This window comes from Trichechus manatus, unplaced genomic scaffold, assembly GCF_000243295.1.
Source record: "Trichechus manatus latirostris isolate Lorelei unplaced genomic scaffold, TriManLat1.0 scaffold00009, whole genome shotgun sequence".
Classification (NCBI taxonomy): Eukaryota; Metazoa; Chordata; class Mammalia; order Sirenia; family Trichechidae; genus Trichechus; species Trichechus manatus.
Window position 1 is genome coordinate 25,065,452 of NW_004443945.1, and position 27,342 is coordinate 25,092,793.

Sequence of the window (27,342 nt, forward strand, 5' to 3'; positions counted from 1 at the left end):
ACGGTAGGAAACTAGGAATTTAATACAAAAAAAATTTTTTTTGGAATGACTCCTGAGTGGTGTTTGAATGACTTTTGTCTGTAATATTCTTTCCATCTACTCTGCTTCTAATATCGTAACCATATAAAAATGGTTTGACACAAATTATTTTTAGTGAACTCATGCTAGCTCTGGTGATCACTTCTTTCTCTACTGACTGAGTACCAATTATCTAGCTAAGAATATACTTTAGAATGTTGCTGGGCGGGGACAGATTACCTAATAAGCAAGGTAGCAAGGGCCTAATTGCTTGTGTACCTTGCTTACTGTAAACCTGTGCATACTGTGCTTACTGGGTAATCCGCCCTTATTGCTGGCTGTGAATGTCAAACTCGTCTGGCTTTAGATTCTGAAATCTCCCATTCTGAAATCTGAGGCATTTGCTTATCGCTGATCTTCTGGCAATTTTCCCATTCCCTCTGAATTTTTTCCCCCAGGACACGAGCAGCTGCAATAACAGCTGCAAATTGTTTTAATTGTCTTAAATGTAATGCATCTGGACTCGAACACATTATAAAGCTGCTAGATGCTGTCTCGCTATTTCCCCTCCAAAGATTTGTGTTCGTCCTTTCCAGTCTGGATATCATTCTCCTTCATGGAGGAGAAATGGAAGCAAACTGGAAGGTTCTACTTTCTTTCTTTCTTCATTTTCACCAAGTGGTTAACTCATCCATTCCTTGGTCTCAATTTTAAAAACTTAGCTTTAAATCCCAACAGCATTCTTACTTCAGTCTCATTGGAATTGAGCTCGGTAAGGCTTTACCAGCCAGGTTGGTGGGGTGGGAGGAGCCCACGGAGGGAGGGGCCTTGATAGGCTCAATGGCTGGCTGCAGCTCTTCTCACCTTAGTTTGATGGTGCTTCCAGCAGAGCAGTTGTTAGCTACTTCCGTTTGGCCCCAGATGCATGGCAACCCCATGCACAACGTAAGGAAACACCACCTGGTCCTGCATCACCCCATGATCCGTTGTGGATCAGACCATTGTGATGTATAGGGTTTTCACTGACTGAGTTTCAGAAGTAGACAGCCAGGCCTTTCTTCTCAGTCTTACTCTGGAAGCCCCGCTGAAACCTGTTCAGCATCACAGCAACACACAAGCCTCCACTGACGGATGGGTGGTGGTTGTGCATAAGGTGCATTGGCTGGGAATCGAACTTGGGTCTCCTGCATCAAAAGTAAAAATATTACCAAACCACCACTGTCCCCCTGGAGAACAGTTAAAGCTTTAAAATCCTGGGAAAAATGTGAATACACCAAATAAATCAAATTTCCATTCAAGGGTGTTTTGAATGCCCCGGGAGGTGTCACAGACAGTCGTACTACCGCACAGCTCAGCGCCTGCTGTATGGATTCCTTTCAGCTTTGGCCTCTGAACCCTCCACCCTAGCGGCACCTGCATTGCCTGTGAAAACTCTTTGCAAGACTTTAAACTCCATCAGACCTGGTCTGATTACAGTCGCCTCTCCACAGTTCCCCAATCATTCAAAATGCCAATTAGCTTTGGCCTTCAGTCCTTCTTCCCAGCTGCGTGAGCGGGGAAGAGCAGGAGTCCATTTTGAGCACCGAGACACCACCTGAGTCCTACAACCAGCTAATGCAGCCTTCCAAGGGTAAAGCCATCACAAAGCCCTTCCGTTCAATCCACATTTCCTTTTTCTTCCCCCTTCAAAACCAACTGATCTGTGGGTAGGAAAGCCACTTAGTCAAAAATAAAGACGAAAATGTTTTTTCCTTCAGATAATGTTCCTGGTTCCGTCACTCGGTATTATGCTCCGTAATGTGCCGCGTGCAGCCATTTTGTCATCGCTTTGGGTCATCCTTGCTCACAATTGGTTATTTACTCAGGGGCTTTTGAAATTATTGAGTTGACACATCTGTCAGACGGCAAAAGCAGAAATGCTAAAAGGTCACTTGGAGAGAAACCAGCTGCTCCAGACAAACCTTTCTGCCTCCAAATAGCACAATCATTACAGCCGAGCAGATGGGGCCTCTGCTTTCATTTTAGTCTCTCCCTTCGCCTTCAGGTATTTAGCTACACCACCTCATTGCCAGGTCAGCCAGGCCTCCTGTAATTACCCACACAATAGGCATCTCTCTGCTTACAAAGAATAGCTCCATTTTCTCTAAATGGGGAACCCATTTCCTCACAGATATGAGCTACCAAATGCTTGCCACAAACTTTCCCATTAACAGATTAGTTTTGACAGGGGTTTACGTATATTTCCCTTACTTCTGCAGCCTTCACCGAAAACATGAAGCTCCATCTGATGTAAAAGCTTGGGGGGCTTTTGAGGGTCTCTTGAGTTGATGATCTCTAGGGAGTAGGTCTGAAATTCCCTTCCCCCCACCTAAGACTTCCTCATCCTCACCTTGCTTACCTCTTTGTGTGCCTCTGAGGATACTTTGTGAGGAACAGGGCAAAAGGTGATCACACCTGTTTGTTATGCTTCCTGGGAAGGTTTCATTTAAATGACTTCTCAGTTAGCCTGGCTCGCCTGAGGCCACAAAATCTGAGAGACAGGTGTGTGTGTGTGTTGTGGATGTGTTTATGGCAGTGAGAGGCTGAATGAAAAAAATAAAAAATCAAAATAAGCTGGTATTGAACCTCAAGCATATAAGGGGTAGAAGGAGATTCTTCTAAACCTCTGTTTTGGGGGAAAATTAATATGTCAGCACCTGTAATCTTTCAGAGAAATAACAAATACATTGATAAATATAGGCTGTGTGTTGTGGGTTGGTCTCTGCCCCCAAAAAGATATGTTGAAGTCTTAACCCCTGATACCTGTGAACATGACCCTGTTTGGAAATAGGGTTGTTGCAGATATAATTAGTTAAGATGAGGTCATACTTGAGTAAGGTGGGCCATATTCCAATGTGACTGCTGTTTTTGTTAGGTGCTGTCGAGTTGGTTCCGACTCATAGCGACCCTATGTACAACAGAATGAAACATTGCCCAGTTCTGTGCCATCCTCATGATTGTTGTTAGGCTTGAGCCCATTGTTGCAGCCACTGTATTAGTCCATCTCATTGAGGGTCTTCCTCTTTTTCATTGACCTTCCGCTTTACCAAGCATGATGTCTGTGATGGTTAAGATTGTGTGTCAATTTGGCTAGGCCATGATTCTCAGTGTTTATATATGATCACCCCCATGATGGGATCTGCTGTGAGTAGCCAATCAGTTGAAAGGGAGTTTCCTTGGGCATGTAGCCTGCATCCAAATTAAGTGGACATTCTGGCTTTTACCCTCTTGTGATCCTGCAGCTGCCTCCTGTTCATCTGACCTTCAGTTCTTGGGCCTTTTGCTGGCAGTTTACCTGCTGATCTTGGGATTCATTGATCTTCCCAGCCTGTGAGCAAGAGCCCTGCTCTCTGACCTGCCGATCTTGGGTTTGGCAGCACCTGCTGCTATGTGAATCAGGAGAAGCCTCTATCCTGATCCACGGACTTGGGATGTTCCAGCCTCTACCATTGTGTGAGCTGTTTCCTTGATATAAATCTCTATATATATTCACACGCTTTACTGGTTTTGCTTCTCTAGAGAACGCAGCCTAAGACAATGTCCTTCTCCAAGGACTGGTCCCTCCTGATAACATGCCCAAAAAAATGTGACTTGTATCCTTATAAAAAGAAGAGAAGACACACTGACAGACATAGAGAGAAGATAGCCTGGTTAAGACTGAGGGAGATATTGGAGTTATGCTCCCACAAGCCAAGGAATGCCTGGGGCTACCAGAAGCTGGAAGAGACAAGGAAAGATCTTCTCCTAGAGCCTTTGGAGAGTGTACAAACCTACTGACACTCTGAATTCAGACCTCTAGTCTCCAGAACTGTGAGAGAATAAATTTCTCTTGTTTTAAGCCTCCCAGTTTGTGGTAATTTGTTATGGCAAGCCTAGGAAATGAATACACTGTGTCGATCAAACTTGGGTAGCAGTGGCGATGGTTTTTAGAAATTCTGGTTTAAGCATGGCTCTTTTCCCTGAGGTATTAGTATTACTCACTAGTACTTTTAATTGTCAGTGGGGTTATTTTGGTGGATCGATATAAAAAGCACTGCACTGATGTACGCACATGAGGCTGAGAGAGTTGCCTGGGAGTTGCCTCGTAATTGCTATCGAAGTTCTAAAATCGTCACACATTGAGTAGGTCAGACAACCTAAATATCTCCTTTCTGCCTGTTGGGGTTTCACACTATTATAAATGAATGTGAACCTCAAGACTTCACTTGGGAAATACTATCAAAGAGCTTCAAACAGAAAAACAACAGTAACAAAACCCTCAACAACTCAATACCACCGCAAACCTTGATTGATGTACTAAAACTTGAGGATTTCTCTTTAGTATCCCCTTGATCTTCTATTTTGCCCATCAGCCTTAATTTAGTTTCCACCTTTCCATTTACCTTCATTCTATTTTTTATTCTGGGAGTTAAATTAAACAGTGACTCTGTGGGTGGTTTAGAGTCTTAAAGCCCCAAGAATAATTGCCATTAATAGCCAGAAAAAGAACTCTCTACATTGTACTTCAATTTTCCGATAAGAATTCAATAAAGTTTTGTTAAACACCATAGCCTGAGCTTAGCTGTAAATCAGGAAGTGGCAAGAAGTTGAGAACTAAAGCTACGTGTGCCAGCAAGACCTGTTTGTTCTAGAAAATTCTTCCTAAACAAGATAAGATTTTAAACCAATAAATAACTTTACTGTTTGACTTCAGGAAATTCTTGCAAATTTATTTATCCAGGAAAAGCATTGGGTCATTTGGGTAGACCCTTCTCTCAGGATGATAGCTTGCTCAACTAGGCCAGCGTTCACTTATCAGGCAACAGTTTACTTTCAAGGCTTGCATCAAGACATGAACCTTGCTGTATTCACCAACCCTAAACTATTGTATTGTAAACTTTCTCCAATCTCAGTTAATTCCTCACCTTGAAAGGGTCCCCTTTAAACCAGATTTCAAAATCCTGTAAATGTCCTCTTCTGATCTCTCCCCGTCTGAGCTATTACAAAAACTCTGTCTAGATGGTATTTTCCTTTACTGCAATAAATTTAATAAACCTAGCTTTGCTCAATCAACACGTTTTTCTGATGGTTTTTCTGAGAGAGTAGGCAGTAAACACAATGGGCCTGTGTCCAGTCTTGGAATAAATCACTACAGGAAGAGAGAACACCCTGAGGAGACCCCAGGGAGTTTTATATAGCAGTATTTGAGAACATGGCTGATGGGGTGTCTTAGTTTCCTAGGGGTGCCATAACAAAATATCGCAAAGTGGGTTGTTTTAAAGAACAAGAATTTATTTTTTTACAGCTCTAGAGGCTAAAAGTCCAAATCAGTGTTTTGACCATGTCATTTCCTTCTGTGGGCCTCTTTCTTAGTTTCTAGTGACTGCCAGCAATCCTTGGTGTTCCTTCGCTGTTTATAGATGCATCTGCCTCCATTGTCACATGGCATCTCCCCCATGTATCAGTCTCTCTGTGTCTGAACTTCTCTTTATAAGACACCACTCAGGAGGGATTAAGTTTGACCTAGCCTACTCTGGTATGATCTAGTTAACATAAAAGAAAAATCTCATTTGTAAACAGAATCATATTCACAGGTACAGGGATTAGGACTTCAACATATATTTTGGGGGGACACAACTCAATCCATTGAAATGTAGGAGAGGTCACAAGATAGATTTTGGAACATACAAGCATTCTACAGGGATGACTTGTGTCCCCCCCAAATGTAGGAAACTTGAGAAAAATAGGCTTCCTGTGATTCATGGAACAGCATTCAGAGTCATTATAGTTTTAATATTAAAGAATAAATGATCTTACTTTGAGATCACTGGCTGTTGAAATCTGGGGACATATTGGATTATTGCAGAAAGAACACAATGTGAAGCTTTGAAGGAGGTGGAGATGCTATGGGAGAAGACAATGGGGCTCAGAGAAGGCTTCACGCTGGAGGTAGCTATCACTTGGGTATAGTTTCCACACATCACGTGTGTGTGTGTGTGTGTGTGTGTGGTTATGTGGTGGTAGGTGTTGAGGACGTGTGTGATGAGGACAGTCTGAGTGGAGTAAGGTGAGAGAGGTAATATAATGAAGTAGTTAAGAAAATAGGCATTGGATACAGGGGCCTGGATTTGAAGCCCAATTCCACCACTTAAAATTGTGTAGGTAACCATAGCCAAGTTACCTAACTTCTCTAAGTATTACCTATAAGATGAGGATATGATATCTACTTCACAGGGTTGTTGTAAGGATAAAATGAGGCACTGTATGTAAAATGATTAGAAAATTATGTGGATGTAGTAAAGACTCCATAGATGGTAACTATTATTCTGTCATTATTATCATTTATTATAACTATGGGCAGAGTCCCTGGCTGGGACAAATGGTTAAGCGCTTGACTACTATGAAAGGTTGGAACCAACTCAGAGATGCCTCAGAAGACAGGCCCGGTAATCTGCTTCTGAAAGGTCACATCCTTGAAAAACCTGATGGAGCAGAGTAGACAGAGTGTTCTATTCTGACATGTGGGGTCACCATGACTCAGAATTGACTCGACGGCAACTAACAACAGCGTTATTACAGGCTAACACAAATAATGGTGAACAGAATGGAAAAAAAGCACAGGGCAGACTCTGGAAAAGGCTGAATCTTAAGTTATGCATAAAAGAATAGTAGAAAACAATTCTGGAAAAGTTGATTGGGGTCAACTGTAAAGAGCTTTGAATTTGAAATTCATTAAAAAATATTTATTTAGGCAGTGGGGAGCCAATGAAAGTTTTTGAGTGGGGAAGTTACATAATCAGAGCTATGCTGATAGTACACAGCGTGGATGAGATGGGAGAAAAGACAGAGGTCAGAGAGACCAGTGAGCTAGTAGGTTATAGCAAAGTCAATAGGGAGCAAACCAGGGTAGTATTTTAATGATAGAAAGAAAGGATAAATGCAAAGCAGAGCATGGAAGGCTTTTTTAGGTTAAAATTTCCATTTGTTCACCCAACTCTGGCTAAATAAATCAGCACAGAGCTGTAAACCCTTAATCTAAAACACATCAAATCAATTTTAGTCAAAACTTTAAAACTAGCTCACTCTGCTGTTACAGTGACTCTGTGTATTCCTTCCATCTTCTTTTGATGCTTCTTGTGTCATTCAATATTTTGCCCATAGAATCCTTCAATATTGCAACTCACGGCTTGAATTTTTCCTTCAGTTCTTCCAGCTTGAGAAATGCTGATCGTATTTTTCTCTTTTGGTTTCCTAACTCCGGGTCTCTGCACATTTCATTATAATACTTTACTTTGTCTTCTATAGCCGCCCTTTGAAATCTTCTGTTCAGCTCTCTTACTTCATCATTTCTTCTTTTCACTTTAGCTACTCTACATTCAAGAGCAAATTTCAGAGTCTCTTCTGACAACCATTTTGGTCTTTTCTTTCTTTCCTGTCTTTTTAATGACCTCTTGCTTTCTTCATGTATGATGTCCTTGACGTCATTCCACAGTTAATCAGGTCTTCGGCCATTAGTGTTCAATGCGTCAAATCTACTCTTGAGATGGTCTCTAAATTTAGGCGGGATATACTCAAGGTTGTACTTTGGCTCTCGTGGACTAGTTCTAATTTTCTTCAGCTTCAACTTGAACTTGCATATGAGCAACTGACGGTCTGTTCCGCAGTTGGCCCCTGGCCTTGTTCAGACTGATAATATTGAGTTTCTCCATTGTCTCTCTCCACAGATGTAGTTGATTTGATTCCTGTGTATTCTATTTGGTGAACTCCACGTGTATAGTCACTATTTATGCTGTTGAAAAAAGATATTTGCAATACTGAACAGTGCAGGAAGCACCAAAAGAAGATGGAAGGAAGACACAGAGTCACTGTACCAAAAAGAACTAGTTGATGTTCAACCATTTCAGAAGGTAGCACATGATCAAGAACTGATGGTACTGAAGGAAGAAGTCCAAGCTGCACTGAAGATATTGGTGAAAAACAAGGCTCCAGGAATTGATGGAATACCAACTGAGGTGTTTCAACAAATGGATGTAGTACTGGAAGTGCTCACTTGCTATGCTAAGAAATTTGGAAGACAGCTACCTAGCCAATGGACTGGAAGAGATCCGTATTTACGCCTATTCCAAAGAAAGGTGATCCAACCAAATGTGGAAATTATCAAACAATATCATTAATACCACATGCAAGTAAAATTTTGCTGAAGATCATTCAAAAGTGGTTGCAGCAGTACATTGACAGGGAGCTGCCAGAAATTCAAGCCAGATTCAGATGAGGATATAGAACAAGGGATATCATTACTGATGTCAGATAGATTCTGGCTGAAAGCAAAGAATACCAGAAAGATGTTTACTTGTGTTTTATTGACTACGCAAACGCATTCAACTGTGTGGATCATAACAAATTATGGATAACATTGAGAAGAATGAGAATTCCAGAACACTTAATTGTGCTCATGAGGAACCTATATATAGATCAAGAAGCAGTCATTTGAACAGAACAAAGGGATACTGCCTGGTTTAAAGCCAGGAAAGGTGTGTGTCAGGGTTTTATCCTTTTACCATGCTTATTCAATCTGTATGCTGAGTAAATAATCCGAGAAGCTGGAACGGGACATTAGGATTAGAGGAAGACTCATTAACAACATGCGATATGCAGATGATACAACCTTGCTTGCTGAAAGTGAAGAGGACTTGAAGCACTTATTGATGAAGATCAAAGACTACAGCCTTCAGTATGGATTACACCTCAGCATAAAGAAAACAAACATCCTCACAACTGGATGAATAAGCAACATCATAATAAACAGAGAAAATATTGAAGTTGTCAAGGATTTCATTTTACTTGGATCCACAATCCATGCCCACGGAAGCAGCAGTCAAGAAATCAAATAACGCATCGCGTTGGGCAAATGTGCTGCAGAAGACCTCTCTAAAGCGTTAAAAAACAAAGAAGTCACTTTAAGAACTAAGGTGTGCCCGAACCAAGCCATGGTGTTTTCAATCGCCTCAGTGCATGCGAAAGCTGGACAATGAATAAGGAAGCCTGAAAAAGAATTGATGCCTTTGAATTACGGTGTTGGCGAAAAATCTTGAATATATCATGGACTGCCAGAAGAACGAACAAATCTGTCTTGGAAGAAGTGCGGCCAGAATGCTCCTTAGAAGCAAGGCTGGTGAGACTTGATCTCACATACTTTGTTCGTGTTATAAGGAGGGATCAGTCCCTGGAGAAGGACATCATGCTTAGTAAAGTAGAGGGTCAGTGAAAAAGAGGAAGACCTTCAAGGAGATGGATTGGCACAGTGGCTGCAATGAGGGGCTCAAGCATAACAATGATCATGAGGATGGCTCAGGACCAGGCAGTGTTTCGTTCTCTTGCACATGGGGTCGCTATGAGTCAGAACCGACTTGAAAGCACCTAACAACAACAACATCCTACTGGTGTTGCAGGTTATGCTCTGACCCTCCCTGCTATCTGACACCTAATACCAGCAACACTGGGAATCCTGAAAAGAATGCATAGAAAAAGCAATGAGGTGCCTGAAGGAGCCTGGATGGTGCAAGTGCTTTGCAATTGCCTGCTAACTGAAAGGTTGGTGGTTCGAACCCACTCAGTAGCTCTGTGGAAGAGAAGCCTGGCAACCTGTTTCTGTAAAAGATTACAGCCAAGAAACTCTTTGGAGCTCAGTTCTACTCTGTAACACATGGGGTCACCATGAGTCGGGGGCCGACTCAGTGGCAGCTAAAAACAACACAATGCACCTGCACTTCTATTTTACAATATATTTACATTGCCGAAGAAGTTGCAGGGATCATGGCCCTCCAAGTAGTACAGTGTGCTGCTTATTTTTCCTTCAGTTCAGCAAATTCTAACCCAGTCTAAATTTTATCACATAAGTAGTTAAATCTGATGCCCTCCCCTTCCTTTTGCATTCATATCAATTTGGGAAGGAAGCATTCGCAAATACACTGAATATAGTATTTTTTGAATCAATTCATGCCACGCTTTGTCTATTGACATTCAAATTTATTTAATTAGTAGGCTTTAATTTGCACTAAACAAAAAGGCCAGGATTCAGAGCGAGCATCAGGTGACACTAATGTTAGCCTAATTAGCCAGATCTGTGTTAATTATCAGGTAACTTGGCTAAATAATAAAGCCATTCACAGACAAGGACAAAGTTATTTTAAAGGTCTCTTAACAAGGCCTCACTTCTCTGTTGTTCTGCCGGATCATCTGATAGTCTAGTAGTCTGTCAGAGCCACAGTGTGTTATTTACAGTGGCTCTTGTTAGATATTCTATTTTTAGATGGAGGATGAGAATTAAGGATCAGGATTTAAGGTCAGGAGCTATAAACCAGAGTAGGTGTGTGGTTAGTATGGCTCACCACGAAAGGGAGAGAGACCAGCTTCAAGGGTTTGGATGATATTTAGAAAGGAAATGAAGAACATAATGTGTTCTATTCTTAAATGATTAAGCAAGCCTTTAAAAAGACTGAGAACAATCGAGATAAAATCTAAACCACCTTCAAAGAAGAATCAACAAAAGATAATGTCTACCTTCCCGTGATTGGATCGTATTGTGTATATGGTGTGGTTTTCTGATCCTTTTGCTTAATATATTATAAGCATTTTTTCTGTGGTGCTAATTATTCCTCAAATACACTTGTCTAACTTCACAATCCACCACCCACCTGTCAGTTTGTCGAACTGTGGTGCTTTCATGTTGCTATGATGCTGGAAGCTATGCCACTGGTATTTCAAATACCAGCAGGGTCACCCATGGTGGACAGGTTTCAGTGGAGCTTCTAGACTAAGATAGACTGGGAAGAAAGGCCTGGGGATTTACTTCTGAAAATTAACCAGTGAAAACCTGCGGATCACAACAGAATATTGTCCGATATAGTGCTGGAAGATGTGCCCCCTAGGTTGGAAGTCCCTCAAAATACACAGTGGCCGCGACAATGGACTCAAGCATACCAACAATCATGAAGATGGCACAGGACCAGGCGACATGTTGTTCTGTTGTACATGGGGTTGCCATGAGTTTGAGTTGACTAGACAGCAACTAAAAACAACTTTACAATAAAATTAGATAAATTATAGATCACCTCCTTATAGGAAGAGAGGGTTAGTGAGTAATATTAGGGTATAGGGTCGCTATGAGTCGGGATTGACTCGATGGCAATGGATTTGGTTTTTGGGTTTTATCAGGGTGGAGAGGGAATCCCTAGGATCCAAGTGGTCAAGTGGAAGTTTTACTGGGTGGAAACCCCAGGTTCTGCTCAGCATGACTTTTATTGGCCAATAAACGAGAGACCCAGGTGGTAAAGCACAAAAGGCACCTTTATATCTTGCACAAGGAAAGGAGGCAGTCGGAACTGCTGCTGCCAAGACTCCTCTGCGAGGGCGAGGGGAAAGGTTTCTTTTAAGGGGTTTACAAGTAGGAAGTTCATACAAGTTATATCAGCAATATTTTTAATCATACTATGCAGGCTCAATGGGGTTTACATAGAACTTCATGCATCACCAGGATGGAGTGTACAAAGCAAAGGAAACAGGATTCTAATGCAAAGCTGTGTGAGGGTGGGGATGGCAGAGACAGGTAGCCAAGCAAAGAAAATGGGATTCTGATGCAAAGCTGCTTGAGGCAGTGGAGTTTTCCACAGCCTGGGGATCTCTGCCTTAGAAGTGCCCAGTATAGAAGAGGTATAAAGGAGGGAGGGGGCCCCTCTTTCCTTTGGATATCCTGGGAAAGTTGACAGAAAATGATGGTAGGGAGCAAGTTAGAAGTTACACTAACCTCACTGATCCTTACTCTCATTTCTTACTTCCGTGCAGAACTCGTTAACCTCTTTTAAGTTTGAGGCATTAGGATTGTTAACAGGAGTTGTTAACCATTTTGACCTGTCCTTGTTTTTGTTATATACAGTCCATGAGCTAAGAATGTTTTTACACTTTTAGGTGATTAAAAAAAAAAGTGTTTTGTGCCACGTGAAAAGTACAAGAAATTAAAATTTCAGTGTATACAAATAAGGTTTTATTGGAACACAGCCACACCCATTCATTTACATATCATCCATGGCTGCTATTGTGCTACAATGGCAGAGCTGAGTAGTTGGAACACAGTCTCTATGGCCTGAAAAGCTGAAAATATCTATGGTCTGGAATTTACGGAAAAAGCTAGCCAACCCCTATTCTAGAAGGTGAATTTTTATCTTCATATACCCAAATCTTCCTGAAATTTTAAAAGAATTCTCAGCCCGTATTGCCAACATCCTGGCATAACATCTTCAGCTAATAATTGACTAACCACTTGTTTCTCAGCATGTTTGTTTCAAATACTTAATCACTACGAATAAGAACAGTGCAGCAGGCACGGACTTTACATGGCGCTGCTAACACTTTAGAGTCTTCTGGTTCACTGCTAACTTGTCAGGGCTACATGTTGCAATACGATTAGAATCATTCATTAAGGAAAATTATTTCATTAAGCTCAGAAAGAAATTTTAAATATTATGTTAACATAAAATGATATGATTTTAATAAGTTTGCCAAGAACCTTGAGAGATCTTGGGTGTTAATGAGCACTGAGTATGTAGTGGTCGAAACTACATATCATTCAGCTGTTTGTTCAAATACAGACTGGAAGGTAAGATTACTTGGAGATTGTACCATACTATCACACACACACACACACACACACACTCATACACACACATGCACACATACACACATACACACTCAATAGCTGAAGTCCAAACTGGCTACTCTGTAGACAGTGATGATTGTTGTCCATGCAATATAATGTATATTTTCATATGAGTCAGTTGAATTGTGACTTATACACCAGCTCTTACCTTTATTGACCATTTATTGTTCAATTAAATGTGGGGAGAGCAACGATTTCATGTTTAGCACATAGTAAGCACTTAATAAATGTTACACCCTATTATTATTATTATCAGCCACTTGATTAACTGGAGTTAATATTTGGGAGTCCAGATAATAGAACCCACTTTCTGAAGTGGCACAACTGGAGAATTTACCATAGATTAGAATTCATATTAGCTATGTGTGTCTCCGGAGTCCTGGTGGTGTAGTGGTTAAGAGCTTGGCTGATAACCAAAAGGTCAGTAGTTTGAATCTACCAGCTGCTCCTTGGAAACCATATGGGGGCATTTCTACTCTGTCCTTAAAGGGTTGCTGTGAGTCAGAATTGACTCGGCGGCAATGAGTTGGTTGGTTATGTGTGTCTCTAGTAAGATTCTTGCCGTATGTAAAACCAAATGTAAGATGTTTTCATGGTGCATTGAGAGCAACAGAGATAGCGGAGAAATATAAAGTGTAGTTCCAACAGAGGTTAGTTGTGGCGGTCACAAAGTGAGGCCCCACAGTTTAGTTTGGTTAGCATATAGCTCTAAGATATTATTATTAAAAAAATTTTTTTGAATATTTTCTGGTAGCGCAGATACTCTCAGATTTGCCATACTCCTCACTATTCCCTATTGCTTAATATTTTACCTGCTTGATCCCTAGAGGCGTTTGAATTTGTAACCCTTGATTAGAAACTGTTGAGAAGACCATTATAAAGGTGTTTTAAAGAACTTGGATGTGTCTGTGTGTGTTTATACATATATATTAAAATTATTTTTTTCCGCTAGGACCCAGGTTTCAAAGTAATAAGGTCAAACAAAGCGTTCCAACTAAAAAGAACTTCAGGAAAACTCCACAGTGTCAGGTAGTGAAAGAATCCCTCCCCCTTTTAATGTAGTCTTGTTATTTACTATGCTCAAAAATAAAAGGCAGAGGGCATTAGCTAAGAGAAAACTAGCACTCCTGAAAATTGTGTGCATCCTTGGGTTACATGAATTTACTCTTCTTATTAAAGGGTACTCTAAAGCCCTTTTGGGAAAGAACAGAAAATTTTCCTTTCCAGAGAATTTTAAATACGAGCCAGGAGTAAATTAATGTCCTCTGGGTGAAGGATGAGGTTCAGGCTTATTGTGTTGACATCTGTCCATTAAATACTTGTTAGGCATAGTCATTTTGCACTACAGTGGTCACGGATAGTTCCAATTTTTGTTCCAATCACCTATTCTGGGCTATTCTAAGAAAGTGACTTGGTTAAATTACAGTTCCTGATGGTAAAAGTAGGGAATATTGGACAGAGTTGGTCATGCTAGTAAGACTGGAAAGAAAAATTTTAAGAGTTTACAGAATGGTTTCATAGAAGGGAATAGTACACACAAGGGAAAGGAAGGAGTAAAAATAAAATATGGACCATGATGGTGGCAGGGCAATCCAGGAACCACATCTGCTCTTTGTAGGAACGTGGCCCCTTTATGACAAGGAGCCCCCAGGACAGGTGTTGCTAACCAGAAAGCCGGATCCAGCCAGTGACAAAGGTGTCCTTAACTAAACCAGTTGGTGCCATTTGCCTCAGTGTGGGAGACTTAAACTTTTGCTTCTGTCCTTGGTTTAAATACTTGCTCTTCAGTTTTCCAACTGTTGTCAGGGCTTGCTGGACACCTGTCTTCCTGCTCTTCGGGCTGCTTGCCACGTCCAAGAAGAGTCTGATCTCTTCCCTCTGTGTCCCAAAGTTTAGGTAGATAAAAAGATAGCAACATTTACTTTCAAGAAGTTTATAGTGAGAGAAAGAGAGCGAGAGGAAGGCAGAGAGAGAAGAAGAATAAAATAAAAATAAATGCAAAGAACTATAGGAAGTTGAAGGAGGACTCTGTCCTTGGTATTTGCATAGACAATGTACTCACAAATGTTATCTTAGTTGATATTCCCATTTTCCTGTGAAGAAGGTGGTATTCTCTTCCTTTGAAAATTGAGAATACAGAGTCTTAGAGGTGAAAGAAGAAACAATGTCTGGATGATTAAATGGTCCTTTGCACTAACTATGGAAAATGATAAAGAAAACAAAAAGGAGTCTCTTCTTGTTTGGTACAAAAGAGAGAACAGATAGTCTTATTGCTAGAGGATTTAATGTTAAAATGACAGAGGAAAATAGAAATTATTATAGACCTATTTAGCTTCTATATTCTCTTAAAAAAATATGGTGACTGACTCTGGGTGACTTCTCTTTGGTGTCCTCAAAAGGCACCAAAATAACCTGCTGATAAAGAGTCTTAGCAGGGTTCCGCAGTGGGAGGGCAAAAGTGGGATATTTGTGAGGTTTTTAAGAGTCTCGTTTAAGGAAGGTCTTTCAATATGGGGTCCGATTTGGAACACCAAGTTCATGAAATAATTGTTTAGGATTGATGGACAAGGCGGGTTTTGAAGGATAAACAATCCCTTGATGAATCTAGTTGACAGAACTATTGTCCGAAGGTAAAGGGGCAGTAACTCCAATGAGAATAGTTGATTAGCCCATTGTTTCGATAAATGGATTTTTAGAAAGTCCATAAAACAAAACTTGGTAAACTTCATGGCAAATCTTTTCTGGGATATTAAAGTCACGTTAATGCAAATGGGTTGCCATGAGTTGGAACTGGCAACAGGTTTGGTTTTTATGCAGACAGATGAATACAAACATGTTGCAAATGGTTTCAATTCTCAATTCAAGCAGGAAAAGTAAATAATCTAATTAAGAATGAACATAAATTGAAGATAAATAAAGAAAACAGAATGAAATTATATACATTTAAAAGGAATTTGATTCTTAACAACCCAGAGGAATCTAAGAGACCACCACTTGTCTGTCAGTTTGTAGTGCTGTGGTTGCTTGCATGTTTCTGTGATGCTGGAAGCTATGCTACTGGTATTTCAAACACCAGCAAGGTCACCCATAGTGGACAGTTTCTGCAGAGCTTCCAGACTAACACAGACTAAGAAGAAGGACATGGCAGCCTACTTCTGAAAAAAATTTTCAGTGAAAACCTTATGAATAGCAGCGGAACACTGTCTGATGTAGTGCCAAAAGATGAGCCCCTCAGGTTGGAAGGCACTCAAAATACGACTGAGCAAGAGCTGCCTCCTCAAAGTAGAATCAACCTTAATGACACAAATGGAGTCAAGCTTTCGGGACCTTTATTTGCTGATGTGGCACCACTCAAAATGAGAAGAAACAGCTGCAAACATCCATTAATAATTGGAACATGGCATGTACAAAGTATGAATCTAGAAAAACTGGAAGTCTTCAAAAATGAAATGGAATGCATAAACATTGATATCCTAGGCATTAGTGAGCTGAAATGGACTGATATTGGCCATTTTGTATTGGACAATCATATGGTCTACTATGCTGGGAATGACAAATTGAATAGGAATGGCGTTGCATTCATCGTCAAAAAGAACATTTCAAGATCTATCCTGAAGTACAATGCTGTGAGTGATAGGATAATATCCATATGCCTACAAGGAAGACCTGTTAATATGACTATTATTCAAATTTATGGACCAACCACTAATGTCAAAGATGAAAAAATTGAAGATTTTTACCAACTTCTGCAGTCTGAAATTGATCAAATATGCAATCGAAATACACTGATAATTTTTTGTGATTGGAAAATATGGCCTCGGTCCCAGAAAGGACGCTGGAGAACGCATGATAGAATTTTGCAAGACCAATGACTTATTCATTGCAAATATCTTTTTTCAACAACATAAATGGAGACTATGGACCTCACTGGATGGAATATACAGGAATCAAATCGACGACATCTGTGGAGAGACGATGGAGAATTTAATATCATCTGTCAGAACAAGGCCAGGGGCTGACTGTGGAACAGACTATCAGTTGCTCTTATGCATGCTTAAATTGAAGCTGAAGAAGCAGAAGTCCACGGGAGCCAAAGTATGACCTTAAGTATATTCCATCTGAATTTAGAGGCCTATCTCAAGAACAGATTTGACGCATTGAACACTAATGACTGAAGACCAGATGAGTTGTGGGATGACATCAAGGACATCATACAAGAAGAAAGCAAAAGGTCATTAAAAAGACAGGAAAGAAAGAAAGGACCAAAATAGATGTTAGAAGAGACTCTGAAACTTGCTTTTCAATGTAGAGTAGCTAAAGCTAATGGATGAAATGATGAAGTAAGAGAGCTGAACAGATTTCATAAAGCAACTTGAGAAGATAAAGTATTATAATGAAATGCGCAAAGACCTGGTGTTAGAAAATCAAAAGGGAAGAACATTCCCAGCATTTCTTAAGCTGAAAGAACTGAAGACAAAATTCAGCCCCGAATTGCCATATTGAAGGAATCTATGGGGAAAATATTGAACGATGCAGAAACCACCAAAAGAAGATGGAAGGAATACACAGTCACTGTACCAAAAAGAATTGGTTGATGTTCAACCATTTCAGGAGGTAGCACAGGATCAGTGGCTGCAACAATGGGCTCAAACATGGCAATGATTGTGAGGATGACTCAGGGCTAGGCAGTGTTTCGTTCTGTTGTACATGGGGTCGCTGTGAGTTGGAACCTACTTGACGTCACCTAACAACAACAACAATCTAAGAGAAATTAAAATATGAGAGAGATGGCAGAATAACAGAGACGCAAGAAAATTGCCTGAATGTTCAGATAGATACTATAGACTGGTAAGGCTAGCATCGACCCTAGAAAAACTTCTAGATTGCAGATAGAAGGGCCTGATTTTATTGAGCACTTACATTTGCCAGGCACTGGAAATCCTACGGTGAACAAGGTAGTGAAGTTTTTTCTCCATAGATCCTGTTGGTTCTTCAAAATAAATCCAGAATCTGAACACCGTTTTTTAAAAAATCCACTTTCACAGCTGTTATACAACCAGCATCTCTCATCTGGCTTAGAGCAAGTCTCCTGTCTCCCTGCTTCTACCCTTCTCCTCCACAGTCCATTCTCAATACAGCACTCAAAGTGGTTCTTTTAAAATCCGAGTCAGCTTATGTGACTCAACTGTTCAAAACCTTCCACAGGTGTCCTGTCTCAGAGTAAAAGCCAAAGTAGTTATACTGGTCTACAAGTCTCTTCAATAGAGTGTACAGGATCTGGCCTCTGGGTGGTTCCCTATTACTCCACTGACCTTATTTCCTGATAATTTCCACTCTCCTCACTCCACTCCAGCTACACTGGTCTCTTTGTGCTTTCGTGAATGTCAAGCAAAATCATGTCTCAGGACCTTTGTACTTAATGTCCCTGTGCCTGGAACACTTTTCCCTCACTTCCTTCAGGTTTCTGCTCAGATATCACCTTGTAAGTGAGCCCTTCTCTAATAACCCTATATAAAAAGCACTTCCTCCTCCAATGTATTTCCTATCCCTATGTCCTTGGAGATCATATCATGAAGGACCTTGTTAACATGGCATGATGATCTCAGTGGGGAAAGTGATTGGGTTTTGGATACATTTTAAGGTAGAACCAACAGGATTTTCTGATGGATTAGATGTAGGAAATAAGAGAAAGAGGGCAGTCAAGCATAAGTTCAAAGTGTTTGGCCTCAGCAAATGTAAGTAGAAAGATGTCATGCACTGAGATGAGGAAGGCCGTGGGTGAAGATAGTTCTGGAGGGAAGATCAGGAACTCAGACGAGTTGTGGAATGACATCGAGGATATCATACATGCAGAAAGCAAGAGGAGGTTAAAAAGACAGGAAAAAAAGGAAAGACCAAAGTGGATGTCAGAAGAGACTCTGAAACTTGCTCTTGAATGTCGAGCAGCTAAAGCAAACAGAAGAAATGATGAAGTAGAAGAACTGAACAGAAGATTTCAAAGGGCAGCTCTAGAAGACAAAGTATTATAATGAAATGTGCAAAGACCTGGAGTTAGAAAACCAAAAGAGAAGAACATGCTCAGTATTTCTCAAGCTGAAAGAACTGAAGAAAAAATTCAAGCCTCGAGTTGCAATATTGAGGGAATCTATGAGGAAAATATTAAGCAACACAGGAAGCATCAAAAGAAGATGGAAGGAATACACAGAGTCGCTATACCAAAAAGAATTGGTTGATGTTCAACCATTTCAGGAGGTAGCACATGATCAAGAACTGATGATATTGAAGGAAGAAGTCCAAGCTGCAGTGAAGGCATTGGTGAAAAACAAGGCTCCAGGAATTGATGGAATACCAATTGAGATGTTTCAACAAACGGATGCAGAGTTGAAAGTGATCACTGCTCTATGCCAAGAAATTTGGAGGGCAGGTACCTGGCCAACTGACTGGAAGAGATCCACCGTATTTGCACCCATTCCAAAGAAAGGTGATCTAACTGAATGTGGAAATTATTGAACAATATCATTATATTACATGCAAGTAAAATTTTGCTGAAGATCATTCAAAAGCAGTTGCAGAAGTACATCGACAGGGAACTGCCAGAAATTCAAGCTGGAGTCAGAAGAGGACGTCTTGGAACCAGGGATATCATTGCTGATGTTAGATGGATCCTGGCTGAAAGTGGAGAACACCAGAAAGATGATCACCTGTGTTTCATTGACTATGCAAAGGCATTTGACTATGTGGATCATAACAAATTATGGACAACATTGAGAAAAATGGGAATTCCAGAACACTTAATTCTGCTCATGTGGAACATATTCATAGACTAAGAGGCAGTTGTTCGGACAGAACAAGAGGATACTGTGTAGTTTAAAATCAGGCAAGGTGTGCATCAAGGTTGTATCCTTTCACCTTGCTTGCTGAAAGTAAAGACTTGAAGCACTTACTGATGAAGATCAAAGACTACAACCTTCAGAATGGATTACACCTCAACATAAAGAAAACAAAAATCCTCACAACTGGACCAATAAGCAGCATCATGATAAACAGAGAAAATGTTGAAGTTGTCAAGGATTTTGTGTTACTTGGATCCACAATTAACACCCATGGAAGCAGCAATCAAGAAATGAAAAGATACATTGCACTGGGCAAATCTGCTGTAAAAGACCTCTTTAAAGCGTTAAATAGCAAAGATGTCAGCTTGAAGTCTAAGGTGCTTGCATGGGCCCAGCAGCATGGACTTCCACTCACCAAGGCTGACTTGGTTACAGCCACGGCTGAGTGCCCAATCAGCCAGCAGCAGAGACCAACACTGAGTCCCCGAGATGGCACCATCCCTCGAGGTGATCAGCCAGCAACCTAGTGGCAAGTTGATTACATTGGACCACTTCCATCATGGAAAGGGCAGCATTTTGTCCTTACTCAAATAGACACTCTGGATATGGATTTGCCTTCCCTGCACGCAATGCTTCTGCCAAAACTACCATCGGTGGACTTACAGAATGCCTAACCCACCATCATGGTATCCCACACAGCATTGCCTCAGATCAAGGGACTCACTTCACAGCAAATGAAGTGCGGCAGTGGGCCTATGTTCATGGAATACACTGCTCTTACCATTTTCCCCATCATCCTGAAGCAGCTGGCTTGATAGAATGATGGAATGGCCTTTTAAAGACACAATTACAGCACCAGCTAGGTGGCAATACCTTGCAGGGTTGGGGCTATGTTCTCCAGGAGGCTGTATATGCTCTAAACCAGTGTCCAATATATGGTGCTGTTTCTCCCATAGCCGGGCTTCATGGGTCCAGGAATCAAGGGGTGGAAATGGGAGTGGCACCACTCACTATTACCCCTAGTGACCCACCGGCAAGATTTTTTCTTCCTGTCCCCTCGACCTTATGCTCTGCAGGCCTACAAGTGGAGACACATCACTGATTCCATTGAACTACAAGTTAAGAATGCCACCTGGCCACTTTGGGCTCCTTATGCCTCTGGATTAACAGGCAAAGAAGGGAGTTACCATACTGGCTGGTGTGACAGATCCTGATCCTGATTACCAACAGAAAATCAGACTGATATTACATAATGGAGGTAAAGAAGAGTATGTCTGGAATGCAGGAGATTCCTTAGGGCATCTCTTAGTACTACCATGCCCTGTGATTAAAGCCAATGGAAAACTACAGCAACCTAATTTCAACATGGCTACTAATGACCCAGACCCTTCAGGAATGAAGGTCTGGGTCACCCCACCAGGCAAAGAACCACAACCAGCCGAGATGCTTGCTGAAGGCAAAGGGAATACGGAATGGGTGGTGGCAGAAGGTAGTTCTAAATACCAGTTATGGCCATGTGACCACTTGCAGAAACGGGGATTGTAATTGTTATGAGTATTTCGGTTTGTACGTATGCATCAAATATTTTTGTTTCCTTCACTTATAAAATATATGATGTAAATGGGACTAGTGCATTTTCGATTGTATGTGTGTTAGTTGTATCACGTTAGGCGCAAGTATGACTTTCTAATTCAGAGATTATGCATGGTTTAAGGAGATGTGTACGTGTGCCAGGTTGACAAGGGGTGGACTGTGATGGTTAAGATTGTGTGTCAACTCAGCTAGGCCGTGATTCTCAGTGTTTTAATGTGATCTCTCCCATGATTGAATATACTGTGAGTAGCCAATCAGATGAAAGGGAGTCTCCTTGGGGGTGGGGCCTGCATCTGAATATAAGCAGACGCTGTGGCTTTTTGCTCACTCTGGATCCTGTGGCTGCCTCCTGTCCTCTCATCTCCACTTCTTGGGACTTGAGCTGTCAACTTATCTGCTGAACTTCGGATTTGTCAATCTTCACAGCCTGTGAGTGGAGCCCTGCTCTCTGACCTGCCAATCTTGGGTTCGCCAGCCCCCGCAGCTACGTGAATCAGGAGAAACCTTGTGGTCTTTCCTGCCGATCTTGACATTCGTCAATCTTCACAGCCTATGAGCGGGAGCCCTGCTCTCTGACCTGCCGATCTTGGGCTCACCAGCTTCTGTGGCTGCGTGACTTGGGAGAGGCCTCTACCCTGATCAGCTGATTTGGGATGTTCTAGCCTCTACAATCATGTGAGCTGTTTCCTTGATATAAATCTTTCTCTCTATATATATTTATATGCTTTACTGGTTTTGCTTCTCTAGAGAACCCAGCCTAAGACGGTGCTCGTGACTCAAGCCGTGTTGTTTTCAATCACCTCATATGCATGGGAATGTTGGACAAAGAATAAGGAAGACTAAAGAATTTATGCCTTTGACTTATGATGTGGTGAAGAATATTGAATGTACCATGGACTGCCAGAAGAATGAACAAATGTGTCTTGGAAGAAATACAGCCAGAATGCTCCTTAGAAGAATTTCGTCTCACATACTTTGTACATGTTATCAGGAGGGACCAGTCCCTGGAGAAGGACATCATGGTTGGTAAAATAGATGATCAGTGAAAAAGAGAAAGACCCTCAACGAGATGGATTGACACAGTGGCTGCAACAATGGGATCAAACATAACAACGATTGTGAGGATGTCGCAGGACCAGGCAGTGTTTCATTCTGTTGTACATGGGGTCACTATGAGTAAGAACTGACTTGACGGCACCTATCAACAATAACATTAGATAACCAAATGGCCATGCTGACTAGCAGTTGGGTATATGAATCTGGAGTTCTGGAGAGAGGTCTGGAGTTTTGAGTATCATTGGCATGTAGATGGTGTCTTTGCCTAGATTTCGCAGAGAGCTGAGCCCAATGTTGCTAAGAAGTGCAACTACAGGCAGTAGAAGGAAGGTCTAGGGGAGTGAGGTGGTGAAGGAGCAAGAGCCAACAAGAGATGTGTTATCAGCCTGGATGGCTCTAGATGAGATTCATTGCTTGAGCTCATGGGGCTGTCCTCTAAGAAGTTGTATAAAGAATATTTTAGGGCAATTATCTTGGGGACAGAAAGAGAGAAGGATTTATCCCCTTTGTCTAGAGGTTCATCCCCAAGGTGTTAACTCTTCTGCACTTCCAGGTTGTGCATTCCTCGGTGCAGAGTGGGGCCTCCCAGAATCTTGAGGGAAGTCCTGGATTTGAGGTGAGAGGCCCATGGTGTGGGCATGAGGCAAGGCTCTGTCAGGTGGTGGAGGTGTGAAGTTGCATGGAGCCCATGTAGAGCTGGTTGTGTCAACGATGGCTGTAATAAGGGACCTGTGAGGTCAAAGGGATTTGACATGGTGCATAATAGAGTATGATTTATTAGGTGAGAGACTTTCCCCAATGGCTTCCCCACTCCTTAGCCAACCTAAAATGCCCATGTTTATTTACTTAGTATTTACTTATGATGTTGAGATTTATTTTAGTGTGCAAAAAAAAAACTTTCATTCTACAATTAGACATGAAAGTTTGAGTTGTAAATTGATATTTAAGGAAATTTATTGACCAAAATTCATCACACTGAAAAGCAATCAAGCAATTATGGTACAATTATCCTTTTCTGGGTCTGATGGGAAGAAGTCAAAAGCCGGTTGCCATTGAGTTGATTCTGACTCATAGCAACCCTATAGGACAGAGTAGAACTTCCCCACAGGGTTTCCAAGGCTGTAAATCTTCACAGAAGCAGACTGCCACATCTTTCTCTCTCTTGTGGGTTTGAACCGCCCATCTTTCAGTTAGCACTGGAGTGCTTAATCACAGCACTACTAGGGCCTGCTATGAGTCAGAATTGACTCCAAGGCAATGGGTTGATGGGAAGAAGGGGAAGTTAAAAAGCATGGACATTGGAAAGGGAAAGGGACTTTCACTGAAGAAGAAAAAGGGTGAAAAAGGGAGATGGTATTTAATCAGCATATATTTACTGAGCACTTTCTATTGTACAGCAGGTGTACTAGTGTACAGAAGGGTGCAAAACCAACTAAGTCCCTGTGCTCTAGGGCAGAGTTGGCAAAGGGAACAGACACTAAACAAAAAATGTGTCAATGGGGATAAATGTTATGAAGAAATATAAAACAGGATAGAAATAAAGGGAGTAACAGAAGGGTGTTATTTTAAATAATTGAACAGCAAATCTTCTAGCATAAGCTAAGGTTTTAGTAGAGACATAAAGCAATTCATGGAGGATGTCTTGTCAATAGTTGGATAAAGAGGATTCTACACGTAAAGAATAGCTTGTGCAAAGGCCCTGAGGCAAGAGCATGCTTAACATGTTTAAGGAGTAACAGGAATGCCAATGTGTTCAGAATGGAGTGAGCTAGGAAGAAAATGGAGATGATGAATCAGAGAATGGCCTTGTGATGGAGAAAAAAAGGATTTTTTGTTTAGGCTGATTTTCTGTGGGTAAGCCCTATATACTTTACTTGGACATATGCATAGAAAGTGAAGGAAAGAGTCTATTGTACAAGGTTTTTACACTCTCAGCTTAATGGAGCATCACCCTGAGTGCTACGTGCACCTTTGCTTATAATATGTCCTGAAGCCCTGGCCCTACCTCAACCATTTCACTCTCTGAGAGTGACAGGATTTCTACTTCAGAGGAAAACAGAGTTCAACACGGCAGCCTGTCACCTACCACCTGTGACATAATTTTATCTGCTTGTATGAATTCTCCTTCCTTTATGCTTGAAGGCAAGATCTGTCCCTCCTTCTGCCAGGCTGTTCTCTGGGTCCCATCCTCTGTGTCCTTGTTCATAAATCACCTGTCTTCTCTCTTTATTGTAAACTCCTCTTCCATTAGTTCTTTTTCTTCAGCTTTCAGAAAGACTTTGGTCTTGCCCTTTTAAAACAACTCTCACTCAAGCTGCTAACAAAGTCTAGCTAACACCAATGTCTTTCTTCTCATTCACAGCCCAAGCCTAGAGTCGTCTATACTCATGCTCTGTGCTTTTTATATCACTTTTATTCTCCATTCTAAAATCTTGACTCCACCACCACCTCCTCACAAAACCCCTGACTCTTAGTTCATCGGTGACTTCCTCTTTGCCAGAACTAGTGGATACCATTCAGGTTTCAATTTACACAACCTCTCTGAAATACCTCTTAACAATTCTTTCTTCTTTTGGCTTCCATGATGACATTTATTCTCAATTTCTTTCCTTTGTGGCTATTGCTCAGTTTCCCTTGTTCTTTTCCAGCTGCCTTGAATGTAGCTATTCCATTAGGATCAAGCTTCCCAACAAGCACGAAGTAGCGATCCACTCAGTCCTTATGGTGGTCAGAGCCCATGGGTTGGCTGCTGGCAGTCTTGAGCTGCCCTGTCTGTTTATTCCAGTGTGTTGCACAAATACTATCAATATCTATCTGTGCCCTGATCTGGAAAAGGCTGCAAAGCATTGCCCTAGGATCCCATTCTCAATCCTCTCCTTTTATACTTTAGATACTCTGTAGCAATCTCATTCACTCAACTACTCCCCATAGGGAGATGAATTCTAAATCTCTATCTCCAGCAATCATTTTTCTGTTGAGCTCTAGATCAATATAGCCTAACCAAACACCTTTTCTTGGATGATCCTCAAAGTTAACATGTCCAATATTAAACCTTTTATCTCCAATTCTGGTCCTCTAAGTGAATTCTATCACCAATCACCTACAGGTGTGGAAGTAATTGTTACTTCTTTTAACACCATTACTACTCACGTCTAATCAACCATCAAATCATCTTGATTTTGTTTCCATTCCATCATCACTCTTGCTGTCACTCTGTTACCACTTTAGTTCAAATCTTTATAATCCTTCGACTGACCTACTGTGTTTAGATTTTAATTTTTGTTGAAAATATTTATGGCTCTTTCCTCGCAGTTCCCCTCACTGTGATGACCCTCCTTCTGAGAGGTTTGTACATCCCTGCCTTACTGAATTCACATAGGGTGGGCTGGGATTTGCCTTGGTTAAGGAAATGTGAATAGAAGTGAAATGCATCACTTCTGAGCAGAAGCTGTAAGCACTGGTGTGTGGTTTGCTGCATCTCTTTCCCCTCGGCCACCTGACTGGTGATGTTCCAGGTAAATTAGCCAAGTCTAGAGTGAAGATGGCATAGACCTGAGTTGCAGCTGACCCATTATGGCCATATAATGAAAGCAAGGAATAAGCCTTTGTGTCTGAAAGCCCTTGAGATTCTGGGGTTGTTTGTTACCACAGCATAGTTTAACCAAAGTTGCTGATATACTTCATATAGCCATCGTTTCTTACTTCAGGATAGTCCATTCTCTCAGCTGTTGCAAATCTAATCGGGCTATTTCTCTGCCTAAAATGCTTCAATGACATCCTAACGCATTGATGCTAAAACTTGAACTCCTTGGCATGGCATGGGGACCCTTTATGATCTGGCAACATAGTAGAGGAGCTCAGAGCTTGGATTCTGAAGGTAATGGCTTTGACACATAATATACCTGTGACCTTATGCAAGTTATTTCCCTGTTTCCTACCTTATAGGGTTGTTAGGAGGATTACATGAGTTAATGTAGCATTCGTAAAGTGCATAGAAACAGTGCCTGGCACATTGTAAGTACTGTGTAAGTGTGTGATTAAATAAATAAAAATATACTTCCAGACACATACCTTTTAAGTCCTACCTCCAACCTATGAAATATCACTTGGAATTTTCCAAGTACTTGTGCTTTCTCAGGCTTTAAGTTATTTGCCTATGCTGCTTCCTGTTTCTGGAGTAACTTGATCTACCTCTTTTACCTGGCTAACCCAATCTCTACCTTCAAGGCTCAACTTAAGAGCAACTTTCTAAATTTAGGAAGACTTCCTCGCCCTGCTTCCCTTCTGGAGTGATTGGTTTATTGTTCATAAAATATTCATACCCTTTCCCTTCACCTGCCACTGTGGGTGGATACTTCCCTGACCCCTTGATGTTGGGCTTGGCCATGTGTTTTGCCTTAGCCAATAGAATGTTAGAAGACAGAATGAGTACAGAGGCCTTAAATGTACTTGCACAGTTGGACTTGGCTCTTGCATTGTGTCATGAGAACATGGCACAGGTACTTGTTTTACAAGGAGGATAAGAGAGATGCTAAATAGTCCTGGACTCAAGTTGCAACCTGGAGCTGAGCTCAGCCAACCTTCAGGCTGAAGCAGAGCAGGCTAGCTGAGCCCAGCCTAGATCAGCAAGTCACAGTAAACCTGCAGGCCCAGCGAGCTTGAGAATAAATGCTAGTGGTTCAAACCATTGAGTTTTGAAGGCTTTGTTATGCAGCATCATTATGGCAAAAGCTGACTAATACACCTCTACTATCACCTTCCCCTCGTGCTCATGTAGCACTTTAATGCTACTTCACTCATAACACTAAACATGTTATATTGTAAATGTCTCTTTAGACTTCTGTGTCTCCAACAGGAAGGTGCTTATTGAAAAAAATTGTCTTTCTCTTTTCTTTCTGTATGAGAATACATTGCTTGGCAATATTTAACAAATGATTGTAGAACTAATGGATAAAGACTATGGAGTTAGATCTTATATGTATATATATCTTTTATGGTACTTCAGGTGAAGGCTTACAGAACAAATAATTTCTCATGAAACAGTAGTACACATACTGTTTTATGACATTGGTTAACAACCCCACAACATGTCAACCCTCTAACTTCTCAACC